Source organism: Marmota marmota, unplaced genomic scaffold (genome assembly GCF_001458135.2).
Source record: "Marmota marmota marmota unplaced genomic scaffold, marMar, whole genome shotgun sequence".
Lineage (NCBI taxonomy): Eukaryota > Metazoa > Chordata > Mammalia > Rodentia > Sciuridae > Marmota > Marmota marmota.
Genome location: NW_025999880.1, coordinates 1,023,912 through 1,044,261, shown reverse-complemented (window position 1 = coordinate 1,044,261; position 20,350 = coordinate 1,023,912). Strand labels below are relative to the sequence as shown.

The window sequence follows — 20,350 nt, the reverse complement described above, 5'->3', positions numbered from 1 at the left end:
GGTCTATTCCCTAAAGACCTAAAAAGAGCATGCTACAGGGACACTGCTACATCGATGTTCATAGCAGCACAATTCACAATAGCAAGACTGTGGAACCAACCTAGATGCCCTTCAATAGATGAATGGATAAAAAAAATGTGGCATTTATACACAATGGAGTATTACTCTGCATTAAAAAATGACAAAATCATAGAATTTACAGGGAAATGGATGGCATTAGAGCAGATTATGCTAAGTGAAGCTAGCCAATCCCTAAAAAACAAATGCCAAATGTCTTCTTTGATATAAGGAGAGTAACTAAGAACAGAGTAGGGTCGAAGAGCATGAGAAGAAGATTAACATTAAATAGGGATGAGAGATGGGAGGGAAAGGGAGAGAGAAGGGAAATTGCATGGAAATGGAAGGAGACCCTCAGAGTTATACAAAAGTAGATACAAGAGGAAGTGAGGGGAAAGGGAAAAATAATACAAGGGGGACAAATGAATGTCAGTAGAGGGGGCAGAGAGAGAAGAGGCGAGGGGAGGGAAGGGGAGGGGGGATAGTAGAGGATAGGAAAGGCAGCAGAACACAACAGACACCAGTATGGCAATATGTAAATCAATGGATGTGTAACTGATGTGATTCTGCAATCTGTATTTGGGGTAAAAATGGGAGCTCATAACCCACTTGAATCAAAGTGTGAAATATGATATATCAAGAATTATGTAATGTTTTGAACAGCCAACAATAAAAAATTAAAAAAAAAAAAAAAAAGAATTAAGGGAAAATCCAAAAAGGGGGTAAAAGTATAAGTCCATGTAGAATGAAAATCTAAATCAAATCCAGATGGCAGAATCTGATGACTTATCAGCAACACTAGATCTGAATGATCACAACAGTTTGAGATAATTTCTTTCAAGAGCCAGCTAGAGACTTTTTGGGGGGTGGAAGGGAGGGGGGTAAACCGAAAGAGTATTTCTTTAGGGTATAGCAGTCAGAGAAAATAAAACTAATGTAATTATCTGTCCTAATTCCCATGTCTCAGTCCAGGGATAAGAAATATTTTTTAAGGATTAAGCTAGTGCAAGCTTCTGCATTTTTCAAGAAATCTCTAAAGAAGCCTTGCAAAACTATTGAATAAATATGGGTTTAACACATATCTACTTTTTTCTTCCTGAAAGTCCACTGAAACAAAAGTATAAAGTTTTATTGTTGTTGTTGTTTTGTTTTTATTTTAAGGTATAAGCCACAAACAAAGACTTTTAAAAGCAAACAAACAAACAAACAAACAAACAAAATGAAGGGAGACAAGAGCAAGATCATTTCCTTGGAAAGCAACTGGACAAACTGAAGAAAACTGAATTAACTGAATTATCACCCATTTGTGTAAAACTAAGAATAAATAAAATTTATATCACAGGATCTCCAAAACATTTCACCTGTGAATGTGAAAGAGTTAAATAAAATGAGGATTGGTTGAAATTGTTTCAGAAGCTTCACATCATTAGATTTTTTTTTCCCCCAACTAATGAAGCCAGGTGCCTGCTATTCTCGGACTGAAGGTGGGAGAGGGAGAGGGAAATATTTAAAAATAAATAAATAAAAGAAGAAGAAGGTTTACTCTCTGGAGATAAGTTTTTCTAGACTGGGGGATATACCAGTAATAGTAGAGGGCAGGCAGGGGACTTTATTGAAAATGGATAAATTAAATAAACATATTGGGTAAGACTTTCCAGAATCCTTCTTTGTAGAATATGACCAGCCAGGAAACAAAACAAAAACAAACCCTGAAATTAGTAACATTGAAATTCCCTAATTAAGTTGCCTAACCAGAACATTCAGCCTCACTCACATTTTCTAATCACCTTTTCAATCCCCCTTCCAAAAAACGTATGAGCAGAAAATAAGGATTATCAGATGTCTGAGAAAAATGTCCAACATGAAAGAATCATAAACAAATAATTGCCAGTCACAGTGGTGTAGTCTCAGCAACTCAGGAAGCTGAGGCAGGAGGATCACAAATTGGAGGCCAACCTCAGCAACCTAGCGAGACTCTCAGCAATTTAGCAAGACCCTGCCTCAAAATTTTAAAAATGGACTGGAGTTAAATCCCAAGTACCACAAGTGTCTCTGTGTTAAATCCCCTGTACCACAAAAATTAACAAATAACAACAAAAAAACAAATAACTGCTTATAGAAAAAGAAAATGCAATGTGGTATCCTGGTTTAGATAATAAAACATAAAAACATATCAGGGGGAAAAAAGTGGGCAAATCTGAATAAGGTCTATAATTTAGGTACTACTATTGTACCAATGTAAATTTTTCTTTCTTATTTTTTTTTTGCAGTGCTGGGTATTGAATCCAGTGCTTCCTGCATGCTAGGCAAGTAGTCTCTAACTGAGCTACACCCCTAGCCCTCAGTATTAATATCTTAGCTGTGATAAGAGTACTATAGCTATATAAAATATTAACATTTAGTGAAGCTTGGTCAAGGGTATGTGGGAACTCTAAGCACTACATTTACAACTTTAAGTCTAAAATTACTATCTTAAAAACATCTGGAGTCTGAAGGACTATCATTATTATTCTAAAAGAGCTAAGACAAGATATTACATACATAAAACATAATGGCATTTTTAAAAATTTTTTTAGTTGTAGATAGACAGAATATTGTGGTGCTAAGGATTGAGCCCAGTGTCTCACATATGTTAGGCGAGCACTCTTCCACTGAGCCACAACCCCAGCTCCTGAATGGCATATTTTCAAAAACATTCAAGACAAAAATTCTCTCTCTCTCTCTCCTTTTATTTTTTATTTATTTATTTATTTTTGTTTTGTTGTTACTGATTTGCATATTTTCTGAGTTACAAGTCTCACTATGTTGCCAGGTTGGTTTTAAACTCCTGGGCTCAAGTGATCCTTCTGAGACTATGGGCACAGGCCACTGCATCCCACTAAGAAATAATTCTTAAAAATCTAATCAAAGAAAGTTTTAAAACCAAGTGGAAAGATAAAATTGAGGAAAGAGTTTTTATGAATCAAAATTAAGAAGTCTGATTAAATAACAGAAAAGAAAAAATAAGAAAATTAGAGAACCTGTTTAGATGGTCCAAATATGAAGAAGAACCACTGCCAAAACTGAGAACAAAATAGACAGCAAAATGTAATTAATGTAACAATTCAATAAAACATCTGAGTACTAAAGGGTTTGATTGCCAGACTTTAAGAGTCCACTAATTGTCTGTGTGGTAGAGTGTTTGCCTAGCATGCTCCAGGCCCTTGGTTTAATCCACAGCACCTCATTAAAAAAGAAAGAAAAAAAGTTCCTACCACAATGAATTAAAAACACATAACAAGGCACATCAGTTAAATATCAAAAACTGAGCACAAAGGAAGATCCTACAAGCTTCTAGAGAGGGAAAAAAAAAAAGTTGGCATATAAGAATGCCTTTCAGACTCATCAGCAATAATACTGGAAACTTGAAGGTAATTAAATAATAGCTTCAAATTCTGAATGAAAATTATTTCCAACTTAGACCCAATCACTTCCTGTTCTACTGTAAGGACAGAATAAAGATATATCCAAACAGCAAACTCTTAAAATAATTACCTCCTAGAATACATATTTCATTTTATAGACACCAATGCAAAAATTGATATTGGAAAGCATCATGGATATATGTTAAAACCACTGGGTAAAAGGATATTGGAAAACAAGATGTTCTTAGTCTTAAAATAAATCACCTCACAAATTATACACTAATTATTAGGGGGAAAATGTACTTTTACACCGTCTTAACTAAGTATTCAAACAAACATCACTATTAGGACAAAATGATGTGATGTAATTAGAAGTATGCAATGCTATATATGTAGGTTTTTGTTCTCCTGTTGGGGATTGAACCAAGGACCTGGTGCATTCTACATGAGCTATACCCCAAGCCTATAAAAGGGCTAATTTGAATCTAATCAAGATGAAACAATCAGATGAATCCAGACTGCAGGATGCTTTTCAAGACAGCTAGTCTGCAATCTTCAAAAATGTCAGTGATGGGGGCTGGGGCTGAGGCTCACTGTAGAACCCTTGTCTACCGTGCATGAAGTACTGGGTTCTCTCTTCAGCACCACATAAATGTAAAATAATAAAAGATATTGTGTCCACCTAAAATTAAAAAATAAAATTAAAAAAAAAAATGTCAGTGAGGGGCTGGGGTTGTTCAGTGGTAGAACACTTGCCTAGCATGTGTAAGGCACTGGGTTCAATTCTCAACACCACATAAAAACAAATAAAATAAAGGTCCATCAACAACTAAAAAAAAATATTTAAAAAAAAATGGCAATGAAAGACAAATGCCACAAAAGACAAAAAGGATAAGGTGATTGTTCTGGATTAAGACTAAAAACACTTGAGAGTAAATGTATAGCCTGATTCTTGACTGTATCATGAATTTAAAAATAGTTATAAAGATATTACTAGGACAAGGGGGAAAACTTAATAATACTTAGGAGAAACAAATACTTAGGGGTAAAGTGTCATGAAGTTTTTCAATTTATCTTGAAGTGATTCATAAAAAAATACTTATATATAAGCATATACACATGAGAGAGAAAAAGGGGTAAAGCAAATGTGGCAAAATGTTAAAACCTGGTGAATTTACATTAGGGGTAAATGGTATTCACTGCACGTTTCTTTGCATGTTTAAAATTTTTGGAAATAAAGAGTTAAAAAAAGTATTTACCTCCTCTGTATTCTTTCTCAGGATGGCACTAGAGGATATTCCCCATCACCATGAGGGAAATAAACCAAGAATATGGAGACATGGAAACTAATTTCTCCACAGCAGAAGAGAAGCGAGGAGAATCTCCAGGATGATGGTGAAGAATGAGTCCAATGAGTACAGCTGTGTGTCAGATGCAGAGGGCAAGCAATCTAGGTTGGAGTCAGAAGAGTCTGAGATTTACAGAAATTAAGAATTAACAAAATTCTGGCACATCTCAATGTCCTGAGAAATTTACAAAACTAGTACAGAGTGAAAAAAATGATAAATACATACAAATTAAACAAAAATGAAGATTGTTATTAATTCCAGAGAAAGAATTGTGCAGAAAAAAAGGGATAATATACAACTAAATCCTGCATAGGATTTATACATTTATACTGTAAAATTATTGATAGAATCAAGGTTATAATATGATTCAAGCAGGTAGTTAGCTGTCAGGGATGGAAAGGTAAAAGTGAATAGTAAGGGTAAGGAACAAAAAGAGAGGTGAATCCTCATTTTCCATATCTGGGAATCAGTAGGCAATGCTTAACAGTGAAAACTCAAGATGTAGCAAGAAAAGTATGTTATTTACAAACAAAAGGGTATATAACAAATATATGAGCTAAAAGAAATGAAATTAAGAAGGAGCTGAGGATGATTGGTTTTTTATAGTCACCTTAGTGAAATTATCACTTTTTAAACTATGTATAATTTATGAAAATTAAAATATAAAAAGTCTTCCTATAATGTCAAATTAAGAAATCAAAAGTGAAGAATAATGTATAAAGTATTCACAATTTGTCTTAAGTGGGTATGTTGGGGGAAGAATATACCAGCATTTGCTTAAAAATGCATAAAATCTCTGGAAGTTATTAAGAAATTAATAACATTAAGGCCAGGCACGGTGGCACATGCCTACCAGTGACTCTGAAGCCTGAGGTAGGTGGATGGCAAGTTCAAGGTCAGCCTCAGCAACTTAGCAAGACCCTGTCTCAAAGTATAAAGTAACAAAGGGTGGGAGATGTAGCTCAGAGCATCCCTGGGTTCAATCCCCAGGACCACACACACACACACCAAAAAAAAAAAGAAAAGAAAAAGACAAAGAAAAACTGCTCAATTTTTAAATCCCCAAGTCTTCTGGAAATTTTATGGCATCATACTTTACATTAGCAGGTGGACAGCCAAAGTTGGAGAAATTTACAGGTTAAAGAAACAATTCCTGGCACTGGGGTTGTGGCTCAGCAGTAGAGCACTTGCCTCGCATGTGCAAGGTCCTGGGTTCGATCCTCAGCACCACATAAAAATAAATAAATAAAATAAAGTAATAAAAAAGAAAGAAAGAAAGAAAAATTACCTTAAAAAAAAAAAAAGAAGCAATTCCTAATCCTTTTGAAGTTAAAACAGCCTATGCAGTTTTAAAGAGAATTTTAAGTTGAAAACAATAAAGAACTTCTGGTTGAGGGCGTCGCTGAGTAGTAAAGCACAGGCTGAGCATGCACAAGACCCTGGGTTCAATTTATAACATTAAAAAAAAAAAGTTGTTGACCCATGAATGATGTATTCATGGTGAAATGGATACAGCTGGAAGTTTTCCACAGGAATATAGGATAAAAAAAATATTCTCAGTGGGGCACAGTGGCACAAGCCTGTAATCCCAGTGGCTCACGAGGCTAAGGCAGGAGGATTGAGTTCAAAATCAGCCTCAGCAATTTAGTGAGGCCCTAAGCAATTTAGTGAGACCCTGTCTTTAAAAAAGACATTTAAAAAAGGCCCCAGGGACAGGAGGGCAGAGGGACAGGGATGTAACTCAGTGGTTAATTGCCCCTGGGTTCAGGTGCTGTTACAAAAAAAAAAAAACACCTCTCACAATAAGTGCCATACTGGACTAGAAACTTTCTTAGGTACCTTCCAATACTAAATGTTCTATTAAATTGGGTGTAGTGGCACATGCCTGTAATCCCAGTGCCTTGGGTGGCTGAGGTAGGAGGATCCCAAGTTTGAGGCCAGCCTGGGCAATTTAGCAAGACCCTATCTCAAAATAAAAAAGGAACGGGGATATAGCTTGGTGGTAGAGAGCCCCTGGATTTGATCCCCAGTACCACACACACACTCAGTTTTTAAATAATAATAATAATAATAATAAATGTTCTTTTAAATTATTGAACTTTATGAGATGAAATAGAAATAGTTTGTCTAGCCATAGCCAGGAATACCATTAAATACTGAAGCAAACAACCCAGCTATCCATCATCTTCTTGCTCATTTACTGATATCATTCTTAATGAACCTGAGAACTAATCAAGCTCCTATCAACCTACTTATCACCCACCTAGTGTGTGAATATATACATACAGGTATGCAAATCTGAATGATTAACAATAGATTTGAAAGCTGTCTACAAAAGCAGACTATAATTTTTAGGAACTTCACTAGTGAGTCTATTCAATTTCCATCATAGGAAATAGCCAATTACTCATTTGAGACTGAGTCCTCCAAACCCATTCTATTTTTCAAATTTAACTTCTTGAGTTTATTCAGAATTTTCAAACTGTGTGTTATCATTTCAAAGAAAATCATTATACAGCTTATTCTATCTAAAGTGACTACTTCGTAACTAGTATAGCCATGCAATTTCAGTTTCCAATGTCATGGGGATGGTAATATTATGGTTCCTATATAAAGATGTGGGTTTGAGGCCAGTCTCAGCAACTTAGTGAGGCCCTAAGCAACTTAGTGAAACACCATCGCAAAATAAAAAATAAAAAGGGTTGGAGGATGTGGCTCAGACGTAAACCACCCCTGCGTTCAATCCCCAGTACCAATAAATAAATAAATAAATAAATATGGGGGTGGGGTGGGATTTTGCTCATTGGTAGAGCACTTTCCTAACACATGAAAGGCTCTGAGTTAGATCCCAAAAAGGGGGTTGGTGGGGGGTAGACACAGAAGGTTGAGGAGTATGGCATGCTAGAAAGATGAAATGAGCTTAAGTCACAAATAACACCACTGGAAGCTGAGATCAATTGAGGTCACCAACTCTGGGTAGGGCTCTTAACATCCCTTATTGTTGAAGCCACTTTGTACTTGCCTCCTTAAACATCATGAGCTTAAATAAGTAACAAATTGTTAAGAAAACCAAATCATTTGAGCACAGTTCTACTGAGGCAATGATCTGTTTAAGTGGAAGATCAATGAAGACTATCTGAAAATGGTAATCAACTAGTTATCAAGACTTTAAAGCCAGTGAAAAAAGTGTTTATTCCCTTTTTTCCCCTCGTACTGGGGATTGAACTGAGGGCCTCAAACATGCTAGGCAAGTACTCTAAAACTCAGTTATATCCCCAGTCCAAATAACTTCTTTATCTTATTGTTTTAAGGGTTTGGAAAGATGCTTGAGGCACAGCTCATACAATTATTAATCTTTAAAAACATGTTAGATAATGATATAACAACTCCTGCCCCCCCCCCCACTGCAAAAAGATTCTCCTCTCCTCCCTAGCTGGAAATAATAAATTCCAATGTATTATTTCACAAAATTTATTTATTTATTCTTTTTGAGGGAGGAAGGAGACTGGGGAGCCTGGGGGATTGAACACAGGGGTGGCTCTACCACTGAGCTACATCCTCAGCCATTTTTATCTTTTGAGATAGGGTCTCAGGAAGTTGCCCAGGCCATTCTCAAACTTGCAATCCTCCTGCCTTAGCCTCCCAGTCACTAGGATTACAGGTGTGCACCACTGTACCTGTCTACAATTTTTATTTTTATTGACTTCTTTCTTCAATCAAGACTGTGAGGATATTGGTTTTTGTTCATTTGTTTGTTTTTGTTTGCAGAGCTGGGGATTGAACCCAGGGCTTTGTGCATGCAAGGCAAGTACTCTACTAAGTTATATCCCCAGCCCCAAGACTAAGAGGATATTAATCATCCCCCCCAAAAAAGTAAAGAAAAGCACTAGCCCCAGACCTGTTAAACCAGTATGTGTAACAGGTTAAAAAAAAAAAAATTCCTAGTCATTGACTGAAGAGAAAATAATGTAGAGTGTTACACAGTGCACTATACCTGAACTTGCTCATGGCACTTTAGAGAAGTCAACATCAAATGAGAGTTCTCTGAGATTGGCTTTTAAAATGCCAGTTCTTTGACATTACCTAATCATTGTCTGAAGTATAAATTCATTAAGTGAAATTCCCAACTTTTCCTTCCATTTTGGGAACAATTCAATCTATGTTTGATGAATTTCTATTTGCACTGATAAAATAAAACTTCTACAACAGTAATAAACATAGATGGCTTCATAAATTAATACTTAACCTTTCCTTTAACATCTTTCATATGCCCACTTTACAGTGTATGTTATGTATTCTTGGGTTCACATCAGTCCTTTTCTTATGTATAAAGTAGTATTTAGAAATAAAGAAACTGAGGCAAGAGAAGTGAAAAGAGACTTGCTACTTTGTAGCAAGTAGGCACCCATTTGGACCCTGCTTAAAGTAGTCTTGCTATACTAGACAACATTTTCCTGAACAGTGTGTCCAATGGGCAGCACAGAAATCCTCAACACAGATGTCCAAAGCAATCCCATCAAGGAGCAAGAGACAAATCAAAGTACTTTTACCCACGAAGGGAAAAGAAACAGCATATTTTTCATAAGAACTTTGGATTAGGAAAAAATAAATAAATAGAAAAAAGAACCAGAGAGAAAATCAGGGAGACAAATTTCTGAGAAGGAAGACCAAGATATTAGGTTTATTCTGCACATTAAGAGTCTTCTAAAAACACTGCTTAAGAAGACTCGGAAAAGTCCTAGAGTCTTTTGATTTTAATCCTAAATCTCAAAAATATCTGAAATTATTTCTCCAATCTGTTAGGGTCCCACAAGCTTCTATAAAAATACAAGGCCTACATGAAGTCCCTGATTTTTAGAGCTTATTACAAGCGTCCACTAGTGGCCACTTGCCAGTCTCCAAATCCAAAAATAATGTTGGCCCAGACCCGGGCAGGACCTTCACGCACATTTCCTCTGAAATCTTTAGCCTCACATCCCTTCCTACGTCCCATCTCCAACAGCTGCACTTAATCAACACAGCAAATGCAAAGGAGTAACTACAGGCACCTACATTTACTACGTTCCTCACTGAAAACCTAAAATCCTGCGAGCAGGAACTGGCAAGGGACAGCCCGCCTGGCCCGGGCTTTCACCACGATACAAAGACACAGTCGGAGCAACAGCAGCCCGTGTCTGTGCACCCCACACCTCACTCTGCGAGAGAGGAAGACTTTGAATGAAACCAGACCCAACCCTCAACATCCACTCCCACGTGGTCGTCTTCGCCCAGGCCCTCAGTCGGACTCCAGAGGGATCTGATAGGAATCAGACCACGCTGGGGCGGGAGGAGGAGAAGGCGAGCTCCAGGCTGAGGTCCCAGTCCCTTCCTAGGCTGCACGCCTCCCAGTTCCGGGGCCTAATCCCCCACCCGAGACTCCAGACCCCCCCACACACATGGCTGTCGGGAGGGGACCTAAAGGCCCCAAAGCTGCCGACCTGCCCGGCACCAGGTCTGGATGGAGCCCGCGCCGATGCCGGCGGAGGCTGAGAAGCGGCCCCGGCCGGCCACCGCCCTCCCCAGCCCCAGCTTCTCCAGCTCAATATCCCAGGCTCTGAGGCGGGCCTCACCTCACCTCAGGCTGGCAGCGTCCGCGGCCCGGCAATCCCGGATCCCCGCGCGGAGGCAGTGCTGGGCGAGAGGAGATGCCCGCAGCTAGGGCGATGGCTGACAGGCTCGCTGCACAGGCCGGCCAGGCGCACCGGGAGGGGAGGAGGGGAGGGCGGGGCTCCACAGGAGCCGCCCCGCCCCCGCCCCGCCCCCTCCGCCCACCTCAGCCCAGGAGCCCCATGAGGTGACTACGTCCGGGGTTACTCGAGGCCGTTCACCTCCGACCCCGCTCCGGGATGTCGCGCGGTCCGGGCGGCTGGGGGTGGGGGGGTGCAGGAGGGGGTGATCCGCGGCCCGAGGGCGGCGAGAGCCAATGGGAGGGCGGCGCGGGGCGGGGCGACGTGAGGCGATGCGGATGGTCCGAGTGCGGCTCTGCCATTCGGGGCCCAGAGGCGCGAGGGCGGGCCCCGCGTGGCCCCGGCGCCCCTTCGGCTCGGGCGGTTGCTGGGCCAGCCAGTCGGCTCCCTCTCCTGGCAGAGAGGGAAGTGGAGGAAATGCTCCCACTTGCACCTCCCATCAAGGATAGAGGCGTCCGGGGCCGCGGAAAGTAAAGGCCTGGGACTTGCCGGTTCTGATCTCCACTTATAACGCCGGGAGTGGAGATCGGAACCGGGGCGGGCTGAAAGGGATAGGCAGTGAGCCGGCCTCGTGTGGGCCTTAGAGTATTTAATCTTATCACCCTGAAGAGGTGGCTATTGTGTCCATCAATTGCACACAGGTTGGATTCCAAGTTAGTGCAGGCTAACTAATCCCTATTCTGGAACTTCCTTTGCTTGCTCCTCAGCCCCAAAGCAGCCTACCCCAAAGGAGTTGTAGGTGCTGAATCTTGGAGAATTGAGGGGAGACTTAGTAAAGAATGTTAAGTGAGAAGGACAGTGTTGCAAAGGACAACAGTCCTGCCTGCCCAGCAGGGAAAGTAGGTGCCAGTGAGTTCCTGATTTCTCAGAGTGTCTTCCATCCTTCACTGGGGTTACACCAAGCCTTTGAGGTGAATTCAACCAACTTTTCTAGTTTTGTCAGTTAAGTTCATAGCAAGACTTTAGTTTAATAGTGGCTCTCTCTTGAAAATTAGTAGTAATTGGAAGGAGTCCCAACACAGTTCATCCTCTGAGCAAGGACACAATGAAAATTGGAGAAAATCATACTTGACAAGAATGGAGTGAATTCTAACCCCTGCCAGAAATTTAGTGAAACATCCAGACTATTTTCCCAATCCTAACACAAGAAGGCCAAGAGAGGTGCAGAGGGTGACAATTTGGTGTGAAGAAGTCCTATGCCAGAGGGTAAAAATCAAATATGGTGGAGGGGCTGGGACTGTAGCTCAGTGGTAGAGCATTTGCCTTGCATGTGTGAGGTACTGGATTCGATCTTCAGCACCACATAAAAATAAATAAAGATATTGTACCAACTACAACTAAAAAATTTTTTTTAAAAATCAAATAGGGTGGAAATACATACCTCAGGTTAAGTTCTTAGATGGAAGCTGAGGCAGGAAGATAGGAAGATTGGTCAATAAAGAACAAAATCTAGAGGGCTGGGGATGTGGCTCAAGCGGTAGCGTGCTCGCCTGGCATGCGGGCGGCCTGGGTTTGATCCTCAGCACCACATACAAACGAAGATGTTGTGTCCGCCAAAAACTAAAAAAATAAATAAATATTTAAAAAAAGAGAACAAAATATAGGATCCCTCATGCCTCTCTACGAGTTTACCCTCCTGCTTTTGAAATACTAGGGATTGGACACATAATTTGGAAAAAAGATATGGATTTTACAAAACGATAACCCATATTTTACAGCAACTGTGTCATTATGATAAATGGCAGTTGGACAAATGTGGAACACTCAAAACTTGAAAAAAAGGAAAAGGATAATTGCCCAAGACATGCTGGTTTAATAAGATATTTGATTTAACTGACTAAAATCAACATTAGCTGGGAACAGGGAGACTTTGCCTGTGGATAACAGTACTCTTCAAAGCTGGCAGGAAGGAGTGACTTCGGAAAGACAAATCTTGAGGTTGTCTCTTTGATTTTTCTTTTGCCTTTCCTAAACCCTGTGAAGGCTCCCTTTCCACGGGATTCTAAGATTTACCTGCAAAAAACTGTCCTTATAAGAATCTTCATCATGTCCTACTTTTGACCTCACTGGGTATTTAAAGTTATTGAGCTCTCTAAAAAAAACTAGCCAAGGACACTTAAAAAAAAATAGAATCTTTGTGGGGAAACTGCCTCTAAAACCCTCTCATATAGAGACAGCTTTGACTTCAGGGTACATTCTTCTTCCAGAATGTTGTTAACTGTGGTTAAAATGCAATAGGAAAACTATTTTCTTAATGTGATGTAATAGGCACAGCCACTGCCTGCTGTATTCTGGCTGGACCCATGTGCACTCTAACTTAAGAAATATACCTATGCAGGGAGAAAAAAAAAATTAGCCAAGGATGGGCCTAATAAAAGAGCTACAGAGAAAGAAAATAAAGGTTGAATTGGGATACTCCAGACCACTTATAGAAGATCTAGCTGCTATCACCAAATGTTAAAGCAACTGAGCTGAAAATAAGCAAAGAGCTATGCTTGCAGACAGAGTACTAGAATTTCAACCCCTAAGTTTTGTGTTGTTTGTTACATGCCAAAACCTGCCCATCCCAACCATAGGTTTTTTAGAAGTGCTTCATAAATTCTTGCCACATAAGACATTGTCTGTAAAGAGGTGGAGGAGAGCCTAAGGAGATAACTTCCTACACAAGACTAGCAGGTGGAAAAGAAGGGGGGGGTGAGTGATTTCTAAAAGCTGAAACTATAAAGGTCTATTATGGGCTGAATTGTATCCCAAAATTCCTATGTTGAACTCCTAATGCCCAGTACTTCAAAATATGAGTATATTTGGAAATAGGGTCTTTAAAGATGAAATTAAATGAAAACAAGGTCATTAGGGTAGACCCTAATAAAATGTAACTGGTGTCCTTATAAGGAGATTAAGACACAGGCACACACAGAAGATCCTGTAAAGACAAAGAAGATGGCCATCTACAAACCAAGGAGAAAAGTCTCAAAAGACACTTTGCCAATACCTTGATCTTGGACTTCTAGCTTCCAGAAATTAATTTCTCCTATTTAAGCCATTTCTGTTGTTTCTTGTGATGTTGTATTTTGTGATAGCAGCCCTACAAAAACTAATAAAAGGTCCCAAATATCAAATGGCTACCAAGGTTTTCAAGAAAGTTGTATAAAGGTATCAGGGATTTATCCTGAGCATCCTAGCTACTTTTCAACTTTAAAGTTGGTCTATTTCCCTACTGTGGGTAAAATCAGAATAAGTTTGAGAGATCCTTCCTTGTTTTTTAGATGGTTACAATCCACTCAGTAAGACAAAACTAACACACTAAAACAGACTATGTCTCACTCCTTACATGATAGCCATGGGAATTTGTAAAAGCCAGAGATGAGAGAGGATAAATTTGTCATTGTCCAGGCATCTCCATTTGACACTTTATTGTCAATTCTACTTTAAGACAGTGTTTCTCAAAGTGTTCCACCTAAAACAGAAACACTAGGGAGCTTGTTAAAATAGGTGCTGGGTTTGATCCCCAGCACTGGGACAGGCTGGGGGGGGGGGGGGGGCGGTGCAAATTCTCAGTCCATTTGCAGACTTTTTTTTTTTAAGCACCCCTGGTAATTGTTCACCCTGACATTTGAAAACACTAGTTTAAGATTTAGCATTATTATTTCACAATTTGTTGTAAGAATGTCTTGTTGAACAACAATGCCTCCTACACTGCTGTTTCCAAAATGGGAAAGTCTATCCGGTCAGGTTTGAGTTGAATCAAGAGAAGAGAGAAAATTTCCCTTAATTGAAAATGGACATAAAGAGTTCCCTTGGCCTGGTGGCTGTCTGACCATGGTTCCAAATTTCACAGGGTAGCAAGGTCAGAGATTGGCTTTTTTGTTAAGATAAAGAAATTATTGGGATATTATTTCCCACTGACCCCCAATATTCATATATTAATCTGGCTTTTACCACTTGCNATTCCCCCCCCCCCAACACACACACCTTTTTCTTCCCCAGTACTGGGGATTGAATCCAGGGCATAGTGCATGCTAAGCAAGTGCTACACAACTAAGCTATACCCATGGTTTTATTTTTATTTATTTATTTGTTTGTTTATTTATTTATTTATTTATTTATTTTTGGTACTGAGGATTGAAACCAGGGTTGTTTTACCACTGAGCTACATCCCCAGCCCTTTTAAATTTCTTATTTTGAGACAGATCTCAGCAAGTTGCTTAGGGACTTACTAAATTACTGAGGTTGGCCTGGAACTTAGAATCCTCCTGCCTCAGCCTCCCAAGTTACTGGGACTATAGGCATGTAGCCCGCACCTGGATTCCCTTTTTATTTTTTATTTTGAGACAAGGTATTGCTAAATTGTTCAATCTGGCTTCGGACTTGTGGTTTTCTTGCCTCAGTCTCCCCAGTAACCTAGGATAAGAGACGTGTGCCATCATGCCTGGTGCCTTTTTCTTTAAAGGCAGGAAAATGTATAGGATGACTCATTTAGTTCTTGCCTGCTCCTGGATTCTGACATTTTATTTGCTCAGCTTTACAATCTACTCAGCTCTGACTTTACTCTTCTCCACACCTATGGAAGCCCTCCTGTTCAGTTTACTTTCTGCCCCTGTCCTTACCTTCTCTTCAGATTTCCAGTATCTCTGTTACTCCTGTATCAGACTCCGGTTTTTCCTGCTGCATGGTTAGGCCTCCACTTGCCTTCCTTAATATCCTCATTCCCCATTGTTATTATATGTGAAACAAATAATAAAAAGTAACATTAATCATTTTATCATCAAGGAAAATTGAGCCGTTATCTTTTTTATTCTTTCAGTCTTAAAATTTTGCTATATCATATCTTGAAGCAAAAGATTTCACAAAGTCCCCCTTTTTAAAAAAATCTATCCATCTATCTACCCATCTACCTACCTACCTACTTTATTTTGTGGTACTAGGGATTGAACCCAGTAGCACTTTACTATTGAGCTTTATCCACAGTCCTTTTTTAAAAAAAAAAAAATTATTTTTTAGTTTTAGGTGGACACAATATCTTTATTTTATTTTATTTTTTTAGAGAGAGAGAGAGATACAAAGAGAGAATTTTTTTTAATATTTATCTTTTAGTTTTCGGCGGACACAACATCTTTGTTTGTATGTGGTGCTGAGGATCGAACCCGGGCCGCACATATGCCAGGAGAGCGCGATACTGCTTGAGCCACATCCCCAGCCCTCTTTATTTTATTTTTATGTGGTGCTGAGAATCGAACCCAGTGCCTCATGCATGCTAAGCGAGTACGCTACCACTTGAGCAACATCCCCAGCCCCCCACAGTTCTTTTTACTTTTTGAGACAGGGTCTCTAAATTGCTCAGGCTGGTCTTGAACTTGTGATCCTCCTGCTTCAGTTTCCAGAATTGCTGGGATTATATGCATGCACCACCATGCCTGACCTGTTTCTTATCTTAAAAATAGACAAAATTCATTTGTGGTAGTAAGAGTCTAAATGGTAGGCAGTGTCTGGAATAGGAGAAAAAGGCCATTTCAGCTTTACAATCTACTCAGCTCTGACTTTACTCTTCTCCATTGTTATTAACTGGAGATAATAACTGGTTCACTAGGCATATTCACTGATTATACATAATAATAAATTTTCTTTAAAATACATAGCAAGGGTTGGGGCTGTAGCTTGGTGGTAGAGCGCTTGCCCAGCATATGTGAGGCACTGGGTTTGATCTCAGCACCACATAGAAATAAATAAATAAAAGTATTGTGTGTATCTACAACTAAAAAAAAGTTAAAAAAAAAATACATAAGGAAAAACCAGGAATGGTGGTGGCACATGCTTGTAATTCAAGTGACTCAGGAGGCTGAGGCAGGAAGATTGCAAGTTCTAGGCCAGCCTCAACAATTTAGTGAGGAAAATAATAATAATAATAACAACAACAACAACAACAATAATAATAATGGAAGCAAGGAACAGAGAGAGGACAGTTAATGGTTTCAGGAGAGCAGTTGGATATGATATTCTATAGTACAGTAGAATAACTACAGTTGATACAATTGAATATTTCAAAATAGCTAGTAGTGGGGCTGAGGGTATAGCTCAGTGGTAGAACACTTGCATGCCATGTGTGGGGCCCCAGATTCCCTTCCCAGCATTGCAAAAACAAACAAAAATAGTAGAGAGAATTTTGAATGTTCCTAAAATAAAGAAATGATAAAACATCTGAGGTGACGGATATGCCAATTGCCCTGATCTGATTATTACACATTGTGTACATGTATTGAAATGTTATACTGTACCCCATAAATATGTACAGCTAATATGTGTTAATTAAAAATAAAAATGTTTGAAAAAAATCAGATAAAATAAAGAGTAGTATATAATGTTCAAAATCAGACATTATTATTATTATTATTTAAAATATACAATATTTTTGGTGATGCATAGATAGTGATAGTTCAGTATTTTTATAAAGCATGAAAAAGACAAGATTGAGAAAAAGATAAGAGTGTGAACAAAGGGACAGGCATATAAAGAGCCTCTAAGACATTAGCAATGTTCAATTTCTTTGTTTCTTTTCTTTCTTTCTTTCTTTTTTTTTGTTTTTTTTGTTATATTGGGCATTGAACCCAGGGGCACTTTACCACTGAGCTACATTCCCAGGTCTTTGTTTCGCTTTGAGTTGCTGAGGCTGGCATCATCGAACTTGCAATCGTCCTATCTCGGCCTTCAGAGTTGCTGGGATTACATTTATTTGCCACTGCACCCAGCATGCAATGTTCAGTTTCTTAATAATGATGAATACATGGTGTTTAACTTATTAGTATCATTATTATTATTTAAAATATACTTGTTCTATAAATATTCTACCATTAATTTTTTTAAATTAAAAAAAAAAAAAACAGAAGACACACACCCTTAAAAGAAAGAGTAGGTAAGGTAAGTGAACTAAGATAATTTTAGAGCTGGAAGAGAGTTCTAGGAAGCCATTTTTTCCCAACCAACTCATTTTAAAAAAATAATTTTAATATTTATTTTTTAGTTTTCGGCGGGCACAACATCTTTGTTTGTATGTGGTGCTGAGGATCGAACCCTGGCCGAGCGCATGCCAGGCAAGCGTGCTACCGCTTGAGCCTGTGGCTCAACCAACTTATTAAAGAAAATTAAACAAAAGCCAGAGAGTTTAAGTGACTTGTTCAAGTGACTTAGTTTATTACGGAATCTAAACTAGAACTTAGGTGGGCCTTCTTCCTATCGGGTTCCTCCTCCAGACACACTCTGACATTCAGCCTTAGTTTTCTCCTCTCTTCCAGCAGTCACATCTCTGGACTGCATACATCACACATCATAAAACTCACTTGCTATATCTTTGTTTCCTTCCAAATTTGATGTGTTTTCTCTTTCTTTCTTTCTTTCTTTCTTTCTTTCTTTCTTTCTTTCTTTCTTTCTTTCTTTCTGTATGTGTGTGTGTATGTGTGTGTGTAGGAGATCCGAATTGATATCCTCTCCTTCACAGACATATCAAACAATTAAAAAATCAGCTGAGCCTGGCTGGTGTGGTGGCACATGTAATCCAAGCAGCCTGGGAGGCTGAGGCAGGAGGATCTGAAGTTTAAAGCCAGCCTCTGCAAAAAGAGACTCTAAGCAACTCAGTGAGACCCTATTTCTAAATTTAAAAAAAAGAGAGAAAGAAAGAAAAGAAAAAAAGTAGAGCTGGGGATGTAACTCAGTGATCGAGTGCCCCTGAGTTCAATCCTTGTTTCCCACCCCCCACCAAAAAAAAAAAATTGTAGAGAAATAGTTCTGGATCTAGTTCTCTACCACTATTTTTTTTTCCTTATTAATTGCAGCTCTCCTGATTATCTGTTCCTCACAGTACGACCTGCTTCAATATGCAGGCCACCTTTTGGGCCTCCAAATTACAAAAGGAAGAGTTAGGATCTGAGAGTTGATAAAAGAAAACTACTTTATTTTCCCCCAAGCATAAGGTCTCTTTTGGTAAAAGTGAGCTCTTCTGCCACCTTGTGTCACAGGTGAGAATATCAAGCCCTCAGATCATTCCTACCACAACTACAAGGTGGCAGTACTGCAATGTGGCATCTAGGAACTAATCCACAGAAAATTTCAAATAGAACAGTGAGGTCAATATCACAAAGGAGTAGAGAACCATGTAATCATGTTAAGAAAACAGTAAAGAAAAACCATAAAACCCAAGAGAGGCAATGGATCCCTTTATTTTGCCCTAATCTCCTCCTGTGCTAAGAGTATCAGGCAACTGTAGCAGGGAAAAAGGGAACAATACTAATAAATATTTGCTCTGGTTGGGTGTGGTGGAACACAGATGTAATCCCAGCTGAGGCAGGAGGACTGAAAGTTTGAGGCCAGCCTCAGCAATTTAGTGAAGCCATGTCTCAGAAAAATAAAAAGGGGGCTGTGACTGTGGCTCAGAAGTGGAGTGCTCGCCTCGCACGTGTGAGGTCCTGGGTTTGATCCTCAGCACCACATTAAAAACGAAAGAAAGAAAGAAAGGCATTGTGTCCATCTACAACTAAAAACATTTTAAAAAGGGTGTGGGGCCTGGGGATGTAGTTCAGCAGTAAATTTCTTGCCTAGAAAGCCTAGGCCCTGGGTTCAATCCACAGTACTGGGGAGAGGGAAGGGAGTGGCTTGCTCTGTGTCTGGATGCCCACCACTTCCTCTTCTTCCACTTTCAGCTAAAATGTCCTGCAGTAACATTCCTTCCCTTTAGTTTTCCCCACAAAGACTTCTGTGATGCTCATTTTAGCCAGATTTCAAGCTGTATTAAAGTGTCATGAGACAGGGTGGTATTTAAATGAAATTTGATTGAAATCTCATAAGGCCCCTCCTGGAAAGTCTTTTGCACCAAGCTCCCTTTATAACTGTACCAATCAGTTTCAGCCTCCAGAGCCTCTCATATCTGGTTAAACCCATGTTGGCTCCATTGGAGGACATTTACAGTGGGTAGAAAGGCTGCAGAGGCTCTGGACTTCGGCAAGTATCTGAGTAATCTTCATTTCTCCTTTATGATCTACTTAGCTACACCATCAAAAAGTCTTTGAAGTATTACATTAAGTGTATACTCTTTGTTAAAAGATGCAATTTTGGAAAAATCTTCAACATCACTTACTTGTCTAGGAAAACTTTTCCAAACTGCAAACTATATCACTCACCTATCGTATTTAGCTCTTCTTCACCTCTTAACCCATTAATCATAGGAATGTTAACCTATACTTACTTCACTATTTAGGAGTGTGACAATATGCAAAACTTGATAGCTACATCTGTGCTCTTGAGTTTATGTGTATAACTGTGAATGAATTCTAGAGATAGTTTTGTTTGGACTCTCCATTTATAGAAGAGAAAATTTAAATCCTAAAAATTTAATTAATTTTCCTAATGTGATATAGTTAATAACAGAGCCCTAGAACCCAGTTATATTGATTCCTATTCCAGTTCTCTCTCCAGTGTAAGTCACTGAGTCATTCTGTCCTACTTTCTTGTTCTCTCTAGAAATTGCATTCCTTAATAGAAATCTCCACATCCTTTTATGTTGGTGTATCTTTGTGCCTGTATCAGTGGGCATGTATTTAATGTGTACGTGTCTATCTGCAAGTGTCAGTGAACATATCACTGGATGTTTATACCCTTTATACTAGGGAAACCTCTAGGTAATTACAGTTCTCTGTGTCAGCACCCAGCAGTAAAGTCAGGGGAAGACCTTCCAAGTCAATCATTAATAAACAGACTTGACTCTTTCTCCAATCAGCTCTATTCCTGGGTCTTCAGGAAATAAGACAAAATAATTAGGGTGGAACCAGAC

The 20,350-nt window shown here is 39.2% G+C and overlaps 1 protein-coding gene across 1 annotated transcript in view; it reads right to left on the bottom strand.

The window, feature by feature from the left end:
- The window catches only part of Acaca (acetyl-CoA carboxylase alpha), a 236,173-nt gene extending 225,557 nt beyond the window's left edge, over nt 1-10,616 (bottom strand). Inside the window, exon 1 of the mRNA XM_048787899.1 lies at nt 10,425-10,616. The gene's annotated coding sequence lies outside the window, so the exon portion shown is untranslated. The remainder of the gene's footprint in view (nt 1-10,424) is intronic.
- Nucleotides 10,617-20,350: the final 9,734 nt, after the last annotated feature.